Genomic DNA, 18721 nt, shown 5'->3' on the forward strand with positions numbered 1-18721 from the left:
AAGTGTCCGACTTCGGTACAGGTCATGATCTCACTGTCCGTGGGTTCGAGCCCCGCATCAGGCTCTGTGCTGACAGCTCAGAGCCTGGAGCCTGCTTCAGATCCTGTCTCCCTCTCTCTCTGCCCCTCCACCGCGTATACTCTCTCAAAATAAAGTAAAGACAAAAAAAATTTAAGGCCTTATGTTAATTTGGTTATTTAGCCCCCCGTGGGAAGTCTTATTCCCACTTTACACATGGGGGAGAATTAATGATCTTTCCTAAGGTCAAACAGCTGGTTAAGTGATGTAGCTAGAGTATGAACCCAGGCAGTGTTGAGTGGAGAAAGGGTTAACATTCGGCAGGGAGAGAGAAGGGATCCTCAGGGAGGCAGGCTGAAGAAGTAGCAGAGTTTGGGGGGGGAAAGGGGGCAGGGGGTCGGGGGGGGGAATAAAAGTATTCCAGACCCACCATGCATGGAGTCTAACAAACTTTCTCATAAGGTTTCAATAAAGAGTCAGGAACAGAAATCCTCTGTGGTTACCCCCTTGGGACCCCTCTCACTCTTGTATACGTTCCCTCAATAAACTCATTGCTTTGCTTACCCTCTGTTGTCTGGGAGATTCATTTTTCGACTCCACTAGCCAAGGACCAGCATTCCTCCCACCCTTCTGTAACTGTGTGACTCTAGAAACTTGCTGTAATCTGTGCCATGCTCTCAGCTAAGGTCAGAGTCCCCCGTTGTAGAAAATGTCAGTGGCTGGGGCACTAGAGAATGGCAAGTTTTCACATCCCAGAACAATCTATGGGAAATCATTTACTGCCCTTGTACCTTTTGCCATAAATAAACCTTGAGAACCAGATAAGATGGAGACGCCTGCCAGACGGACAGCAGTGCTTGTCTGGGGATCAGAACGAAAACGCAAGGCTCTCCCACTTTCTCTTTGGCCTGCACCATCATCCTTCGGAGGACCCCTGGACATGCAGGAGCTGGACTCCAGCAAATCTGGCCTTTGACCTTTCTTGGCTGTGTAACTCTGTCTAGGTCATTTGCCTTCTGTGAGCTTTCATCTGCCACACCTACCTCAGACACGCAAGCAAAACCAGGAGAGTAACTGTAATTGGAGAGAGTCGTGACAAAGATAAATGGGAAATACATGATCTTCACCTGCTGCATTGCTAAAGTGGGCTGTCCACCTGTGGGGTCAATTTGTGGACATGTTTGCAACATACATGTCTTCAAATAAAATATTTTACTTGGTTCTCACAACAACACTGGTGAAACATGATCAAGAATTACCCCCATTTAATGGGGCACCTGGGTGGCTCAGTAGGTTGAGCATCTGGCTTTGGCTCAGGTCATGATCTTGTGTTTGTGGGCTTGAGCCCCGTGTTGGCCTCTGTGCTGACAGCTCAGAGCCTGGAGCCTGCTTTGGATTCTGTATCTCCCTCTCTTTCTGACCCTCCCCTGCTCATGCTCTCTCTGTCTCTCAAAAATAAATAAAAAACATTTAAAAAAAGAATTACCCCCATTTTAAAGATGAGGAAACTGAAGGTCTCAGGGGTGAAAAGCCTTACTAGTCTGAGATCACACACTCTTGGGAATCGATACAATTCCCACTAGACATGACCATCTCTCTGTGCTCAGCTTAATGGCCTGGGTGCTCTCCCTGCCTGAGGAGTGATCTTCTCAGGACTCAATTTCTCAGACTATGTGTTGATTAAGGCCTCTTCTGGTGCTGCTGTTTCTCTAAACGAATTCTTCTGTGATTTCTTTGCTTTTGACTCATTTAAAAACATGATGTGGCAGATTGCATTTTTCCAGAAATGGATGCAACACGTGTTTTCCTACAATGTAATTTTGATAGTCCCCAATCAAAACATGGAGTCTAATTCTTACCCACCCCCTAACCTGGAATCTGGGTAGGTTTATGACTGCTTGGACCAATAGAGTACGACAGAAGTGACACTTCCAAGGTTAGGCCATGAGTGGGATACAGGTTTTGCCTTTCCTTACCACCCTCTTTTCTGGAAACACTCATGTTAGGTGCTGAGCTATCCTATAAAAAGTTTCACTACCCTGAGGCCACTCTGCTGTGCGAAAGCCGCAGACAAAGAGGCCACGTTTGGGTGCTCCAATAGACAGTCCCTAGTTTTTGAGTCAACCCAGATGTGTAAACGTCAGAGCCTTCAGATGATGCCAGCACCCAGACACTGATTCAGCCCCAGCCTCCCAGTTTTCCTAGCCAAGGCCAGACACCACGGAGCAGAGATGAACTGGCCCCACTGGGCTCCACTCAATGTTCTGACCCCCATAATCTGTGAGCTTCATTAAATGGTTGTTTCAAAGTATTAATTTTTTTATCCTTCCATAGGTTTTTTTTATTATGGAAAAATGCCATCTTAACCTTTTTTAAGTGTACAATTCAGTGGCATTAAGTACCAGACCATTAAATTTTGAGGTCGTTTTTTAAATGCAGTAATAATAACGAACAGGCAAGAACCTGTGCTATATTTAGAGTAGGGCACCTGCACTGATTTATTGGTAGAGGCTGATTTATTAACTCTCGGCTGGGCTCAGGCAGGTGTGCGCATGGGAATACAAGGAACGGGCTGTGTTTGGATATTTGCTTCTGGATCTCTTCCCTCTGTGGGCTGCCCTCTTAGGAGCCAGCTGCTGCGGTGTGGTGGCACCTGGTGCAGAGTGGGCACTTGGTAAACATTTGCTAAATGAATGGGCAAATTGAAGCACAGAAGGTGGAATAGGGCTCTGGTGGTTTTAGGCCTGCTAAGCTTACACTCCTATATTGGGCTGATTTCAGCCTGACATTCTGCCACCTGAATCCAAGCTGTGAATTCCCTTTAAAAATAATCCAACTGTGGTTGGCATTATTGATTCTTTGGGTTTTTAAATTTTTATTTATTTATTTTGAGAGAGAGAAAAAACGCACGCATGTGGAGCAAGTGGGGAAGGGGCAGAGGGAGAGAGAGACAGAGACAGAGACGGAGACAGAGAGAGGAAGTGAGAGAGAGAGGAAGAGAGAGAATGCTAAGTAGGCTCCATGCTGTCAGTGCAGAGTCCATCTTGGGGCTTGATCTCACGTTCATGACCTGAGCCAAAATCAAGAGTCGGATGCTTAATCAACTGCACCCCTAGGCGCCCTGGCATTACTAATTCTTTGTAATAAGAACTGAAAGTGAGGGAGCTTAAGTAGCTCGGTTTCTAAGCCTGATTCTTGGGAACACTGGTAAGCATATTTGACTCAGAAAAGTCTCTTTGCCAGAGGCCAGAAAAAATGTACTTGGTTGCACGTTGGCTATTCTTAGAGCTAAAGGTCCCAAAGGATCGGACCCAGGCCCAAGCGGAGCTCTTATATTACTTGTAGCTCAGTGCCATGTATAATTAGGCTCATGAACATTATTTCTGATTGGCTATGAGTTCTGGGAGGAATTGAAGTCTGGGTACCCTCCTCCCCATCGCACTAGGCCCTGTTCCTCGCCTCTCCTCCAGCTAACCCCACAGTAGTAGCTGATGAGGAACGGAAGGAATAATAATCCTTACCAGTTACCAAGTGCTAGACACTTGTGCCACTAACAGATTTTACAAGTCAGGTGTGCAAAACGTAAATTTGCTTTTCTAGGAGTGAACTTCGTTTCCATTTTCATGAGGACAGGAACCATGAGGGTTTTGTTACCACAGAAGAGCCAACACCTAGCATGGTATTGGACACAATTGATGCCAATAAACATTTGTTGGATAAATTAATGGTATCAGAGTTCTAAACTGAGGCCCAGAGACATCAGACAACTTGCCTAGCATCACACAGTAAATGTCGAGATATTGACTTGGCTCCCAGCATGGAATCCTTTCCTCTGTGCCCAGGTGTTCTGCCAGATTCATTCATTCATTCATTCATTCATTCATTCATTCATTCATTCATTCATCTGTCAGGACTGTTTTGAACGCAAGTGACAAGTAACTCAACTCTAATTGTCTTAGGGAAGAAATGGAAATTATCTGCTCAAATAATTCAAGAATCCAGTGATACAAATGGCTTCGGACTCAGCTGGATTCAGGGGCTTAAACCACGTCAGCAGGATTTGACCTCTTCCGTCTTCTGTCTCCGTCTTCCACTGTGTTGACCAATTCTAGGCCTTCGGCACCTTCAAGCCTGCAGCATCCTTCCTTCCTGCAGCCTTAGCAGAAGAGCACTTGTCTTTTTCCCCACTTCTGTCTCCTGTGTCTGCTCAGTTCTGGGATGGTCACTTACCCATTCCTGAACCGGTAAGTGTGGTCAGGAGAAAGAGATGTTTTGCCTGGCTGGCTCTGAGCCATGTGCCCAGCTCTGGTGCCAGAGAGGGAGGTACCCCCTGCGTGGAGCACAGGGGTGAGAGTGGGGAAGGGTGCATGCTACCAAGCGTGGCTGGCGAGAAGGACCGTGGCTCACAATCCTCAGCAAACATTGTCCCTGCCATTTTAGTGCGAAGTTCCGTTCAGGACACAGGGACCTAAGGAGGAAAATATATGATGGGACTTTAGAGTCTCACGGAGGATCAGACCTGTAAGTCCAGGAAAAACCAGTTAAGATGTGCAAGCAAATGTGGTCGCACCAACCTGATTGGGGGCTCACTCATCCATTCACCATCTAGCTATGGGGCGACAGCTGAAGTTTCTGACCATTTAGCTTCCACCAGAAACGACGTTTCTGCAACCCTCCGCTCCTTCATGTCATCACCATCTCTTCCTCTTAGAAAACCTTTTCTCCCCCAGGTTCAAGGAGTGGTTTTCTGTCTCCCCTATCTCCTGGGTACCACTTTGGTGTTTATCTTGAAGTGAAACTTCCTAAGCTTTGCAGCTCAGTTTCTGCCTTGAGTTTTGGCTCCAGTCTCTCTAGAGATGACAAGCTGAGTGATGCTGGGGTCACAGTCCCAGATATGAGGCTGGCACAGTGTGAACAGGGTAAGACAAGCAGGGAGGGGGCCAGACAGTGTCCGATCTCACAGTGCGTGAGAAGGAAGGTGATTAGGAATGTGCGGCAGATGAACGGCTTATGTTTTCATGTTATTTGAATCCTGTGTGAAATGCATGTATGTCAGGGGCAGAGTGACTGTGGGAAGACCACCGGCTCCTTATGGCTAATCGAGGGGAGGTGATGTGATGTGGATCGGAGGCTGGCTGGCTCTGGGATCGAGGCAAGTGGGGAAGGACATTATCTCCTGCTGGGAAGGTCTGTAATTGACTTGTGGCCATGCTTAGGAGAAGACTGAGGCCAGAAAAAGGATGTGACTGATCCACGGCCACATGTCATGTTAGTCTCAGAAGCTAGATCAGTCTCTGTGGTCCCATCTACACCCACGCAGCCTCTCCTGGAAGGGGAGGCAGAAATGTGTGCCTGGGGAAGAGCGAACATTTTTGTGGAAGCCACCTATCATGAAATAAATGTCATCTTTGCCGTTTCAAGCCTCGCTTGGGTGGCACTAACAGGTTTCTGGGGGGAGGGGGTGGTGAGGACAGCAAGTTGGAGCCATTTATTGACAAAAAGCAGAAAAAGGATCAAAGGTTTTGATGCCCAAGGAGAAAGGACATGAGTGTATCTTAAAGGATGTTGAAAACGAGTTCTGGGCGCCTCCAGCCAGCCTCTGCAAGTATCAGTCATCCTGCAGGGCAAGCCGACCACACACGAGCCACATGCCTGCCTCCTCCCTTAGTCTGTGTCTGAGCCCGCTGACTGTTCCCAGAGCCTGGTGGAGAATCCATGCCAAACAAATATTTTAGGAAGAAATGGGAGGATGACATCTCTGGTCCCCTGCTAAGGATGGAGTGAATGGAAGGATGAAGTTGTTGCCTGGTTATGAGATTCGTTACAAAAACAGAGAAGTCGGCAGGTTCTAATTACACGGACAAAGCCATAGTGTTTACGTTGTATCGTTGTGCCTAGCACAGAGTAGGCGCTTAGTAAATATTTACTGAATGAATCACTGACTGAGTGAATGAGTGAAATCCTTCTCAGACCCCTCACTTCAGGGCCAAATTCACGCTCATCTAGAAAAAGTTTGGGACTCCTTGAATGCAGCAGTGTGGCTCCACCTAGTGGATAATGTTTGAAATTTAAACTTTCCCCACTTTTTTTTTTTTTTGATGTTTATTTATTTATTTTGAGAGAGAGAGAGCGAACGTGCGATTATGGAGTGTGTGTGTGGGGAGTGGTGTGGGCAGAGAGACAGGGAGAGAGAGAATCCCAAGCAGGCACCATGCTGTCAGCATAGAGTTTGACTTGGGGCGTGATCTCACATCGACCTGAGCCGAAATCAAGAGTCAGACACTTCCAGGTGCCCCTTTCCCCACTTGTTTTGAACTGTGTAGCTTCTATGATTGCTTACCCCCACTTCACCCAGTTTGGCACAGACTACCAAGTATGGCAGCATAGCCTTGCTGGTGGGAGAAGCCTATCTGGAGCTCTGAAGTGGGCAATTTGAGAAAGACACTTTGGGGATGGAGGGACCAGAGAGATGAAATGGCTTAGAGCAGATGGTGTGTAAGGAACATGGGACCAGGTATTCAGAGGCCTGTCCGTACTTTGCTGTGTGGCCTCGGCTGGCACACTTGCTCTCTCTGAGCTCCGGTTTTATCATCACAACACTGTGTGTCTCTTGTGCACCTGGGCTAATGCACAGATCTCACCATGGCCTCGCTGGACATTTGGGGACCACCACGCTTACACTGCAGCTGAGGAAAGTGGCTTTAGACTAAAAATCCTAGGACCTCAAAGTGAAGGGTCCAAGCCAGGATTTGAATTCAGAGCTATAACTCTGACTCTAGCACTCGTCCTGTTGGCATAGTACCTACTCTAGATGCTTTCTAAAGCCCTTTTATGGTGCTACATACACATTTTCTTGAACCTGCGTCGCTCCTTTTGAGAGGCTGTCTATCCACAGAGTTACAGTTACAGATTCCACAGTCTGGAATCCGACTCCCTAAGTTTACTTACATGCCTGATTCCACTCACAGACCCAGTTATAAGGTATGTGACCTTGGGCATGGCTTCATCTCTCTCCATTTGGGTTTCCTGTTTGTCAGAAGGGATCAACAACAACAAAGGGTTGAGATTACATAGATGTGTGTATGGATATATACATTTAGATTATACATATTATATCCTACACCCACACTCAGAATACTACCCAGGACGAGGACATCCAATAACTATTTGTATGTTTTAACTATAAATACATAGTCTTACATATATAAAAATATAAGTATTTATATGTTTTCAGATTATGAGACTGACGCGCTGCCCACTGCGCTAAGAAGGCACCTAGTATTTATGTGTTTTAACAACTCTGCTTTGCCTTTGGATTCTCATGACTCCTTCTGACATAGCCTCAGATAGCTGCACATTTAGATCTTTAATATTTTTCCAAGTAAGGCCTATTCAAAGTCACAGGGACACACCGGTGGGACTTGAAAAAGGAACACTTTCACTGTGCAATTTCGGGGTTGCATCCCATTACAGGGCCGCCCCACCTGTAGGGCACTATGAAGTAATGCGTGAAATTTATAGATACTGCAATTAAACTGCACAAATACATGGATTCCATTATTTGGGGGTGGAAAGTATTAATTTCTCATTTGCAAATATTTAAAATAAATGGAAAGTTTTATGAACTTATTCTTGCCTTTCTTCATTTTTATACTTGGAGCTTCCGAAATAGATGTGACCTGGGCTTCTCCTGACCTTCCAGAGGCCGTGCTCTGTGCTAGCGTGGGAGGACCGGCAAAAAATTAAATCCCAGAAATCCCCTGGAAGATGAAAATATAAATGCGTGGGCTCTGCTGTCTGAGGAGCTGATGACCCAGCCGGATGGGGTTGGACTTGGCTCTGGGGGGAGCAGAACCTGAGCTCATTGCCAGAGACCGTTCGTGGGGACTTTCCCGTCTTTCCACAGCAGGTACGTGCAAGATTGAGCTGTGGTGGGCCTTCGTCTGTCAGGATATCATTCTCTAAAACCGACTCAGTCCTTCCCTGCCATAGATTCAGGAAACTATGGGGGAGAAATGCTGACCCAAATTCCTTCTGGAACCACCATGCCAAGCAGTGAGTGGAGACCCAAACTCCTCTCCGAGAGCAGAGCTTCTCAGCCTTGGCGCTCCTGACATTCCAGGTTGGGTAATTCTGGGCAGGAGAGCTCCTCCTATGCATTCTAGGATGTCCAACAGCTTCCTGGCCTCTGCCCACTAGATGCCAGTAGCAGCTCTCTCTCCCTCGGTTGTGACAATTACAAATGTCTCCAGACGCTGCTAAATGGCTCTGGGGGCAAAATCCTTCCCCCTCCCCTGGTTTGCTAAACCAAGTCCCAGTCATGTGGTTAGTGCCCCTGGTCAGATAGTTTTGGTGAAGGCCATGAAGATGGTTTGTATACAGAGAGGTAGGGGAGGTGGGAGATTGGCCTTGAATTATCTAGATAATTGGTCAATTCTCCTTCTCCATGCTGCGGGGTAGGCAAGGCCTTGGTCTCCTTGGGTTTCATTAATTGGGATCCAGAGACAGAACCTAAGGACTAAAATTCTAGGAGTTTGGGGCACTCTGTAAAAATCACAGTTTCTTCTTATAACTTTTATACTCTCAAAGACATTTCTAAGAAAGCCATTTCAGATTGCCACATGGTCCCTCGGTGTGCCATTCAAACATCGTCTTTCAAGCCTTCACATTTATTTCGCTTCCACCCTCTCTCTTCTCCATTCCTGCCTGTAGTGGCCTATCTGTCTCACTTGGGACACAAGCTGCTTTTGGCAAACCTCAGCCGTGTGCATGTGGTTTTACAAACAGCCTTTAACTTTCCATGTCATTTTCCCCCAGAGTGGAATGATTTTTTATCTAGTGCTTGATAAAGAAGCTAATCCCTAAAGTTGTCAGCAGAAACAGGTGGCTGGAAACAGTGACTGCATGCACACTGTTCCAAAGCATTTGCCACAACGTCCCCCCTGGTGAGAGACAGCGGGAAGGGAGCTGCAGAGGGTTAGGTAATTCACCAGACCTTCACTGCGGGCTTGAGAAACCCCTCCCACCTCTAGTCAGGGGAGAACTTACTGGCGAGAGAAGGATGCACAACTGAGTCTTCTGAAACTCTCGGAGAACATGGCGGTCTTAAAAGGACTCATTACAGCCGAATGAATACAACAGCCCACCTGCTGCTCCCAGGTCCTGCCCATATACAGATCCCCTTTCAGGCATGTCGTGGAGTGTCCTTAGAGAGAGAGAAGGGGCTGTGGCAGTCACAACGGCCTGCCTTTCTCAGACCCTCAGTGTTCTCAGCAGTCACCTGGGCCTCCGGTTAAAATCCAGATTCCAGGCAGGAGGTCTGGGGCAGGGGTGAGATTCAGCCTTCCCAACAAATCCCAAGGAGGTCGATGCTACTGTCTGTGGACCCCACTTTGAGAAGCAAGGGGGCAGAGCCCTTCTCTTAGGAAAGGCCTCGAGTGCTTACACAGATGGAGGAACGGTGGTGGAGCAGAGAGAATATCTATCTGCCTTGCCCCCAGCGCCAACAACGGCGAGGGGCACTGGGATGTGGGTTCAGGTTCAAGGCTCTGCTGTGCTGTTTCTCTCCTTTGAAATAGAAGAGGCCCCAGAAGGAGCAGTAGCTGGACTGTAACTTCCTCGCTGGACAGTTCAAAGGACTTTACCCAATCAGAGAACTCTGTCCCATCTGATCTCCAGGCTGCTGCCTACTACTCTGCTTTACCACGCGTGTGTGACATCGGTGCAGGGAAACGACCCCATGTGACACATCTGAAACAAGGCCAGACCGTCTTCCTCAAGGCTGGCGTTCCCAAAAGCCACATGGCTGACCCTCCAGATCCACAGCCCGGACTGTAAGTTGTTCAATGCCCTGACTTCCTGCTGCCCCGACGACACCAGAGCTAATCACCCAACTCCTGGTTTACGAACACAACACAACACAACACAGGCCTGTCCTGGGCTTTCTCGGTCTGCCCCTGGGCTCTGCTCCCCTGATCACACATTTGGAAGGTGAAGATGCTGTGTGTATAGGAGCAAACAAAACTGGGTTGCAGCTCACACTGGCTCATTAAAAAAACACACCCCAACAACCCTGGAAAAAGTAGAAGGTGAGCCCAGGTGAGCTTGAGGACTTTCTGGTGTCTTATTTTTGTGCTTCTGAAAGGTTGCAGCTGAAAGTGAAATTTGTTCTCCAGTGCCCATGGGGCTCTGGGGGCCTTTCCTCTTTCAGAAAGCTCAATGTGAGCACCTGGGTGGCTCAGTCGGTTAAGCATCCGACTCTCAGGTCATGATCTCATGGTTCTTGAGTTCGATCCCCGCATAGGGCTCTGTGCTGACAGAGCAGAGCCTGCTTGGGATTTTCTTTCCTTCTCTCTGCCCCTCCCCTGCTCACGTGCATGCAGGTACCTGTGCTCTCTCTTAAAAGAAATACATTAAAAAAAATGCTCTGTGAAGTAGTTGAAGGTTTGAACTTTTTCTCAGCTCTAACAAGGGATTAAAACCCAAACCTCCCACACTCAGATTATTCCCTGTGGTTGTGTGACTACAACCACACCCAGCTCCCTGCACCCCGGGTTAACAGAACACGAATCTGGGAGGCCTGGAGATGTCCCGTAGGTGTGTGCCCCTGGCTCAGTGATGCCATCGCCAAGCTGGTGTCTGTGGGCGAACTCAGCCATTAGGAAACTTCTCCCAGATGCTTTCTCTACTTATCAGCAAGACTGAGGACCCAGGTTGGTGGGACCTTGGCCCAATAAAAGCCAAACACTTGAAATGGGAAAGCTGTGGGCTCAAAGGCACAACGGACCGAACATGTCTCCTGTCTGACCATGGCGTCACTGAACATGACCTCGACAATCAGTGACCCTGGGCCCATTTGCCGAAGAGGTGTGGGGGTGGCGGTCACTTTACACCCGGAGTCGGCCTGGCAGTGGTCTGTCCCCAGGCTGTGTCTGTGTGTCACAGAGCACCTTGAAGAACCCCAGTCACCTCTGTCCCCAATGACAGTCAATACCCATTAAATATCCACCCATCTGAACTGAACCTTTGAATCACTCAACAGCCCTGTCTCATCAGACAAAACTCACACACACAAACTGCATGTAAAGGAAGCTGAAGTTGGCATAACAGCCCCCCCCCACCCCAATACACACAATTAACCTTCTCCTGAGCCCAGAAGGCTTGTTTTTCCTCTTCTGAATATGTATCTGAATGGTCATTTGTTTAAAGCAGCAGAAAGGAGAAAAGCATTTCATTCCCCCACCTCCCTTGAAAGGAAGCATCTTATTTGTCTTTTTAATTAAAATTTTTGTCTTACTTTTTCAGATTTTATTTTTAAGCAACCTCTACACCCAGGTGTTCGAACCCACAACCCTGAGATCAAGATTCGCACACGGACGGAGCCAGCCAGGCATTCTGAAAGGAGGCATTTTAAACAGAGAGGGGGGGGAAGGGTTAGAGCTTGCTTATTAGTCAGGCCAACACAGTCTGCACTCAGTCCCAGCACGGCACTTACTTTTGGCCTTGCTGTCTGCCCCTCAGTTTCCCTTTCTGTAAAATGAGAATACAAATCCCTACCGCAGAGGAGGATGGAGATGATAATGGTACAAAGCACTGGGTACAGTGGCTACCACATGGTAGATGCCCCGAAACGTCAGTTCTCACTGCGCTGTCGAGTCAGAGCAGTGCCGGATTGTACCTGTTTTCATATCTGTATACATTGCAGCGTGGCTGCCCACAGCAGGCATGTCTAGGACTGAGCTGTGGCGGGCTTTCCTCTGTCAGGATCTCAGTCTCTAAAACCGACCTTGTCCTTCCCCGCCGACTTCTGCACTCAAAGATGTGAGAGAGGGACATGAGGTATAAAGGGACGGGAGACACACCACTCTGCTGTGCACTGGAAGGGACAGTCTAGTCTCCTGGGAGCCTCTCGAAGCAGCACACAGAGGTGTGATACTCGGCATTGTTTCCATTGCCTCTGGGATGGAATGTGACACCTGGCTGACAGTCACCTAGTAGAATTCCCTGCTGGAGAGCTCAGAGCAGGAGCTGAACAAAAGGCTGGGGTCCCTGGGGGCTCCAGGGAGTGAGGCTGACAAGGGAGTGTCATGAATCAAGCCGGACCCTAGTGGGGTAGACGCGGAGCTGTTAGGCTGCCTGGGCAGGACGCCGACAGAGCCACTGCTGGTCTCCGGGGACCTGCAGCTGCCGGCGGGTGGCAGGAGCAATCGGCCAGGAGACTGGTGGTGGCTGCTCCCTCCAGGGCAGGAGCGAGCCCCGCTTCCCTCCTGCTTCTCCCTGCCTGCTGAACAAGTGTGCTGCGTTTCCACACAGCCCTCTCTCTCTCTCCCCTGCTGTGGCAATGCAGTGACATCCCCATTCTGTAGGAGGGCAGACTGAGGCTGGAGGTGGTGCCGGGGAGGCTCACTCACCAGGCACCTGTGGCCGAACTGGTGCACGACTCGGGGTTTTTCTCTGTCGAGTCTGATTTTAAAAATGCACAACTGAGGCAGTGTTGACACGTGCAATTTCACAGACCTGGGTTTCATCCTACTCTCAGAAATGGCCCTTCCCTAACTTGATTCCTCGACTGAAATCCATTTTTTTTTTGCTTTTATAAAAAGAAGTCTGTTTTTCAGCAACTGAATTGCTCCTAGCTCCTTTTTCCTCTCCCCAGCTGGTGAGGTTCCGCAGACCATTTCTCTTCCTCCTGTATTAGATAAGTAAGAGTAATGAATTGATGTGCTGCCTCACTAACGTGATGAGGATAAATGGGGTGGCAGGCTCTCACAAAATGCAGCACTGGCAAAAAATGAAGGCAGGGAGGTTGTCACAAATTCTACATAAGATAGATCAAGATTGATTGGTCTCCTGAAGCCAAATAGGTGGATTAATATCAGAGAGAGAGAGAGAGAGAGAGAACTAATAATGACAATCCCTGAGTTGTAAGGGACCTTTAAATTCTACCCCCCATTTATTGCCTTAATCTCTATCAAGTGGTTGACCAGTGTTTTTCTTGAATGCTTCTTGCAATGGGGAACTCACTACCCCTGTGTCATCTCACTCCTTCTTTGGAAGGCTTTGCTCTGACTTTTAAATGTTTTTATTTATACTTTGGGGGAAATCTGAATCGTTGCGGAGCACATCATGAGAACAACTCTCAGCCCTGCAGCCACTGAATGAGGCTAATTCTTCTTCTCTATAAAACCTCTCCCACTCTTTGAAGACAACCATGGTGCTCACCCCTGGTCATCCCTGCGATGAACCAATCATCCCGGTTCCTTCATTCATCTGCTCTTTCACTTTCTGGTTATTTTCTTCTGATGAGTTGTCGAGCTTCATCAAGTGTAGGGGAAATCTATCAAGTTCATGGCTACCCACCCTCCTTCTCCATAGAAATGCTATGGTATATGTCCTGTCTCCCTAATGCAGCAGCAAGAACGGAAGCTCGCAGCCACCCCCACGGCTAACCACAGTCTCTGACTGGGGTTCTGCTGGTCGGATGTACTAGAATGGAACTCTGGTTGCAATGGGGCCACCGTGGAGGAACGGAAGCTTCCACCTTGCGGTGCCAGTGGAGGTGGAGTGTGGCGCTTTGGGGGTGGGGTTGAATTCCTGAGGCAGGAATGGTAGGGTGCTTGTGGCAGTGGCAATCATGGAAGTCAACCTCCTGGTCACCTCGGGGCTGCCATCACGGATTCCTGCCTTGATAGCATTTGGTGGCAGCAGTGACTTCATCAGGCTTTTCCTGTGTCATGGCTTGTAAGTTATTCCTAAAAGCTCTGCCTTTTAGTTTAAAAAATGTATTTTTTTTCACATTTTATTATTTATTTTTGAGAGACAGAGCACGAGCAGGGGAGTGGCAGAGAGAGAAGGAGGCACAGAATCCGAAGAAGGCTCCAGGCTCTGAACAAGCGTTCAGCACAGAGCCCGACGCGGGGCTCGAACCCACAAACTGTGAGATCATGACCTGAGCTGAAGCTGGACACTTACTGCTGAGCCACCCAGGCACCCAATTTTTAGCTTTTTTTTTTTAAGTTTATTTATTTTTTAGAGAGAGAGGGAGATTGTGAGTGGGGGAGGAGCAGAGAAAGAGAAAGAGAGAGAGAGAGAGAGAGAGAGAGAGAGAGAGAGAGAGAGAGAGAGAGATTGTGAGCAGGGGAGGGTAGAGACAGGGAGAGAGAATCCCAGGCAGGCTCCACGCTGTCAGCATGGAGCCTGACTCAGGCTCCATCTCATGAACCATGAGATCATGACCTGAGCTGAAATCCAGAGTCAGATGCTTAGCCAACTAATGCTCTGCCTTTAACATGATTTCTCTAGCCCGTCAACAATTGTATGAATTGTCTACTATCTTTGAATAAATCCCCTTTCTTCTTAAATTAGCCAGAGTTGCTTGCTGCTAGGAACCCTGACTCGTACAGGCCCCAAACCGAACATACCCCTCTAGTAGGGATCTCTCCAGTGCAGAGAGGAGCATCATCACCTCCTTATTCTGGTGATCACGCTCCTATTAATGTAACCTATAGCTAAATGAGCTCTTGCAAGCAATGATATCACATAGCTGATTTTCATGAAACTCACTGGTCAGTTGAAACCCTCACATGTCAGGAGTACAGACAGATTCATTCCATGGTCTAAGGAATTTCTGGGAAAAAAGGCTTTATGGACTTTCTTATTACTTGTTCAACAGAAAACAATGGCTGAGCATCCCCCAACAACAATATTTGATGTATGAGAGTGACTCCTTTGAAGTTCTGGAAATGCAGTCATTCCCTTAACAAGGAAAGAAAGTCGTGAGTAATTACAGATAAAATCTGCCACTCTCTTCTTCCCACCCACAGCGAATGACTGACAAGTCTCAAGGTCACCCAGCAGCCATTATGAACCAGATGTTTCACTCATCCTGCTCCACCATCAAGGTAATTTTCGTGAAGATGGAAGAGACAGCTGTCTTTGATTGTTCCTTTCTTGATCCTCCTGGGTGCCCCTGCCACTCGCAGGAGGCCTCTGGGAGGCAGAAAGAACTCTCATAAAACAGTCTTACGATAAACAAGTTTTCTTCTTTGCTTCTATGGCCAACACAGGAGGGATAAGGGAGACCAAGGCGGGAGAGATTGGGCGCTTGAAGCCATAGCAGGGAGGCGGGTCCTGCACGCATACTAGGCCATCAGTAAGCACCCCTGAAATAAATACATCTGATTTGGACTGAAAACAGGCCAGGAAAAGTGAAGGTGGAGAGGGGCTGTGTGTGAATAATTCTTTAAGCTTGTGTGAATAATAAACCCTCCACCTAGGAAAATATAATTTGAAATGATTTCCCCAGATGTTTTCCTTATTTATTTATGTAAATTTTTTAAATGTTTTTTGAGAGAGAGAGAGACAGAGAATGAGTGGGGGAGAGGCAGAGAGAGGGGGAGACACCAAATCTGAAACAGACTCCAGGCTCCAAGCTGTCAGCACAGAGCCTGACGCGGGGCTCAAACCTACAAACCGCAAGACCATGACCTGAGCCGAAGCCGGACACTCAACCGACTGAGCCACCCAGGCGCCCTCCCCCCAGATATATTCCTAAAATGTCTTCATGGTCTGGGACAGAAGGAAAGGCTCATAACCACCCAGAAGGTTGAGATTCCAAAGAGGCAGGTGACAAGACAAAGCCACAGGCGAATCTGGCCGCAGAAAGGGTTGGGGATGAATCTGACCTCCATCCATGACACCTTTGCTATGGGAAGGGTGGGCCCTGCTCAGGCAGCATGAGCACCATCTAGATGCTTATTGGAAACGCTGAACCACAAGCCTGACCCGGCCCTACTTAATCAGAACCTGCATTTCAACGAGATCCCCAATGGTGCGCATAGGGGGTGAGTCCGAGAAGCATCGCCCGCACCATCATGAGGTGTTTGGAAGTCAGTGGTAGAAGGACCTGACTGCACAGCTGAAAGACCATTTAGACCAAGTGAGATCAGAGGTCCTCCATGATGCAGCACCAACACCGAAGTGTTGGACGAATGTCACAGAACAGCTGCATCTCGATGCTGCAGGATGAGGGAGTCCTGTCCGGCTCTCAGGAGAGTCACTGTTTTCTGGGAGAATCCAGAGCTGAGCTGTCTCACGTCTGCCACACGTCCTGACATGCATGTGCATTTCGTTACAAGGAGATGAGACACTGGGAATGCTACTCAGCAATAAAAAGGAACAGACCTTTGATACACTCAACATCCTTGGGCAGATCTCAAGGGCACTGTACTGAGTGAAGGAAGCCACGTACTGTACAGGTCCATGTATAGAACATTCTCAAAGCGAGAAAACTATTGAGGTGGAGCTCAGATCTGTGTGGCCGCCTGGGGCTGGGTTGTATGAGGGCAGGAAGGGGTGTGTGTGACGAGGAATGGGGTAGCACAGGGCCACCTTTGTGGTGTCGAACAGCGATTATGGTGGTAGTAAAATGGATTTGTGCATGTGATAAAATGGCATTGAACTGGACACATGCATTGTTGCCAATGCCAATTTCCTGGTTTCGATATCATACTAGAGATACTTAAGGTACAATCTTTGGGGAGGGGGGTAGGTGAAGGACCTCTCCGTACTCTCTTTGCAACTTCCTGTGAATCTGTAATTATTTAGAGACAAAAAGTGGAAAGAACAAAACAAAATGGAGATGGTGGTCATGGGGTTATGATTTGGTGAGATGCAGCCTTGTAACAAAACATCCTTGGAGACCAAGACATCATTGTACACTGAGTTCCCTTTTCCCATGCTTTCCTGGATACAATCCAGAATGTTCTATTACACTAAATGGTGTTACCACAAGGTTCTGATATGTGAGCATAGCAAGAAGGATGTGCACACACCCGGTCTAGGCGCACAGAACATCAGTTCAGGAAGGCTTTCACTTAACGTTGAGAAGACAGGAGCAGAGTAGAGGAGAGGCCTGGCCAAGGTCACCGAGGAGCTGATGGCAGCAACAGGACCAGAGGCAGGATCCAGTCAGTGCCCAGTGCTAAGCCCCTCCACACCCCGTCCTGCAGCTCTTCATCCCAGGGGTTTGAGGTGGCATTAAAATTCAGAACTCATCCGAGGCTAACTCTGAACACCGACATCCAAAGAACGCATCGACATCAGGGCATCTCTTTTAATTGCCTATTCATACAGACAGATCGTCTTTTCATATTTGGAGCTAAACTTGGAGGCACATCCTTTCATAGGGCACTCGTTATCCACAGCCTCATCAGTAATAGGAACTAATGTGCAACGTGATTGCTGAGTACGAGTTCTATTTTTTTCCTACCAAGCAGGAAGTTTAAAATCTGCAGGGTTATTTTTAAAGGTGGTGAAAAAATAGGCATCGTACCAGCTTCCCAAAGGGTCCTGTCCGAAGGCACATGCTGCTTTAGTCAAGGCATTGGCCAGGCTGGGAGGGACACAGATGAGGTGAAGTTTCACCAGGGGGATTTCTGGGTGCCTCAGGGGTGGGACCACTCAAGTGGCAGGAAAGGAAGTGGGCTGGATGCCGGTTTGACGAGGACAGTGACCCTGGATTTTTTTGGAGTTGACATTCGGTGTTGGTTTTCTTTGGGGATTTGTGGCTACTCACTTCCTCTTCAGAGAGCCATGGTTCCTAGCCCTGGACTGAGAGTTGGCCCCATGGGTCTGTGGCTGCTTGATCATTTGTGGGACAGTCTTAGACTCATGTCATATGAGTCACAAATGTGAGTCTCACATTCTTGAGTAGATGAGGAGTTTGAAGAGAGCGAATCCCCACAACTCTAATATTTAACAAATATAGTAATAATGTGAATGTATTTTTAGTATGAACACTTAGTGTTTTTATGAAAATATTTTGCATGAAATATTTATAGTGCTTATATGAAAGAAAACCAAGTTGAACTTGGCTTCCATTGACTTAAACATTTGTTGATCCCTTACTTGGTGTGAGGCACCATGCTAGGAACTAGGATTGCACTGGAGCTGGTTTTGGGGGGAATTTCTCCACATCCCGTGGAACAAGTAGCACAACCCTAGAGACCACACTCCACCATGGGTTGGTGCAGTAGAATGACTGCCGTAGAAAGTTCTAGAAACAAAGGGCAACATTTTTAACCTTCCCTTCCTTGTGTGAATCATCAGTTTCTCCTTCCCTCTGCTCAGTCTTAGAAGTTTGGAAATCACTTTCTCAGCTACTAACTGTGTAGGACCTGTGCAAAATGTCTCAATCTTCCCGGTGACCCCGTTAATAAGCTATATATATATATATATATATATATATATATATATAAATATTTACTTAGAGAAAGAAAGGTGGGTGGAGGAGTAGAGAGAGAAGGAGAGAGAATCCCAAGCAGGCTCCACACTCAGTACTGAGCCTGACTTGGAGCTGGAACTCACGAACCGTGAGATCATGACCTGAGCCAAAAGTAAGAGCCGGACGCTTAACTGACTGAGCGATCTAGGTGCCGTGAAACTGACTTTTCAAAAGAGGAAAATGAAAACTCGATGGGGCGAGTGACTTGTCCAATATCTCAGTGCTAGTCAGGGGCTGTACTGGCTTCGTTATGTGCAAGTGTCCAGATTTGCATTGATGCCCGAAACCTGGCAATGGGTGAGCATCTTCCTCACTTGAACCCTCAAGCCAAGAAGCCCAGGAAAAGGTCTTGGAAAGAGGATTCGGAAAGCGAGGTAGAAGTGGTAGGAAGTGGGTACTTCCGTGCCTGTCCACGTGTGA

This window comes from Suricata suricatta, chromosome 10, assembly GCF_006229205.1.
Source record: "Suricata suricatta isolate VVHF042 chromosome 10, meerkat_22Aug2017_6uvM2_HiC, whole genome shotgun sequence".
NCBI lineage: Eukaryota > Metazoa > Chordata > Mammalia > Carnivora > Herpestidae > Suricata > Suricata suricatta.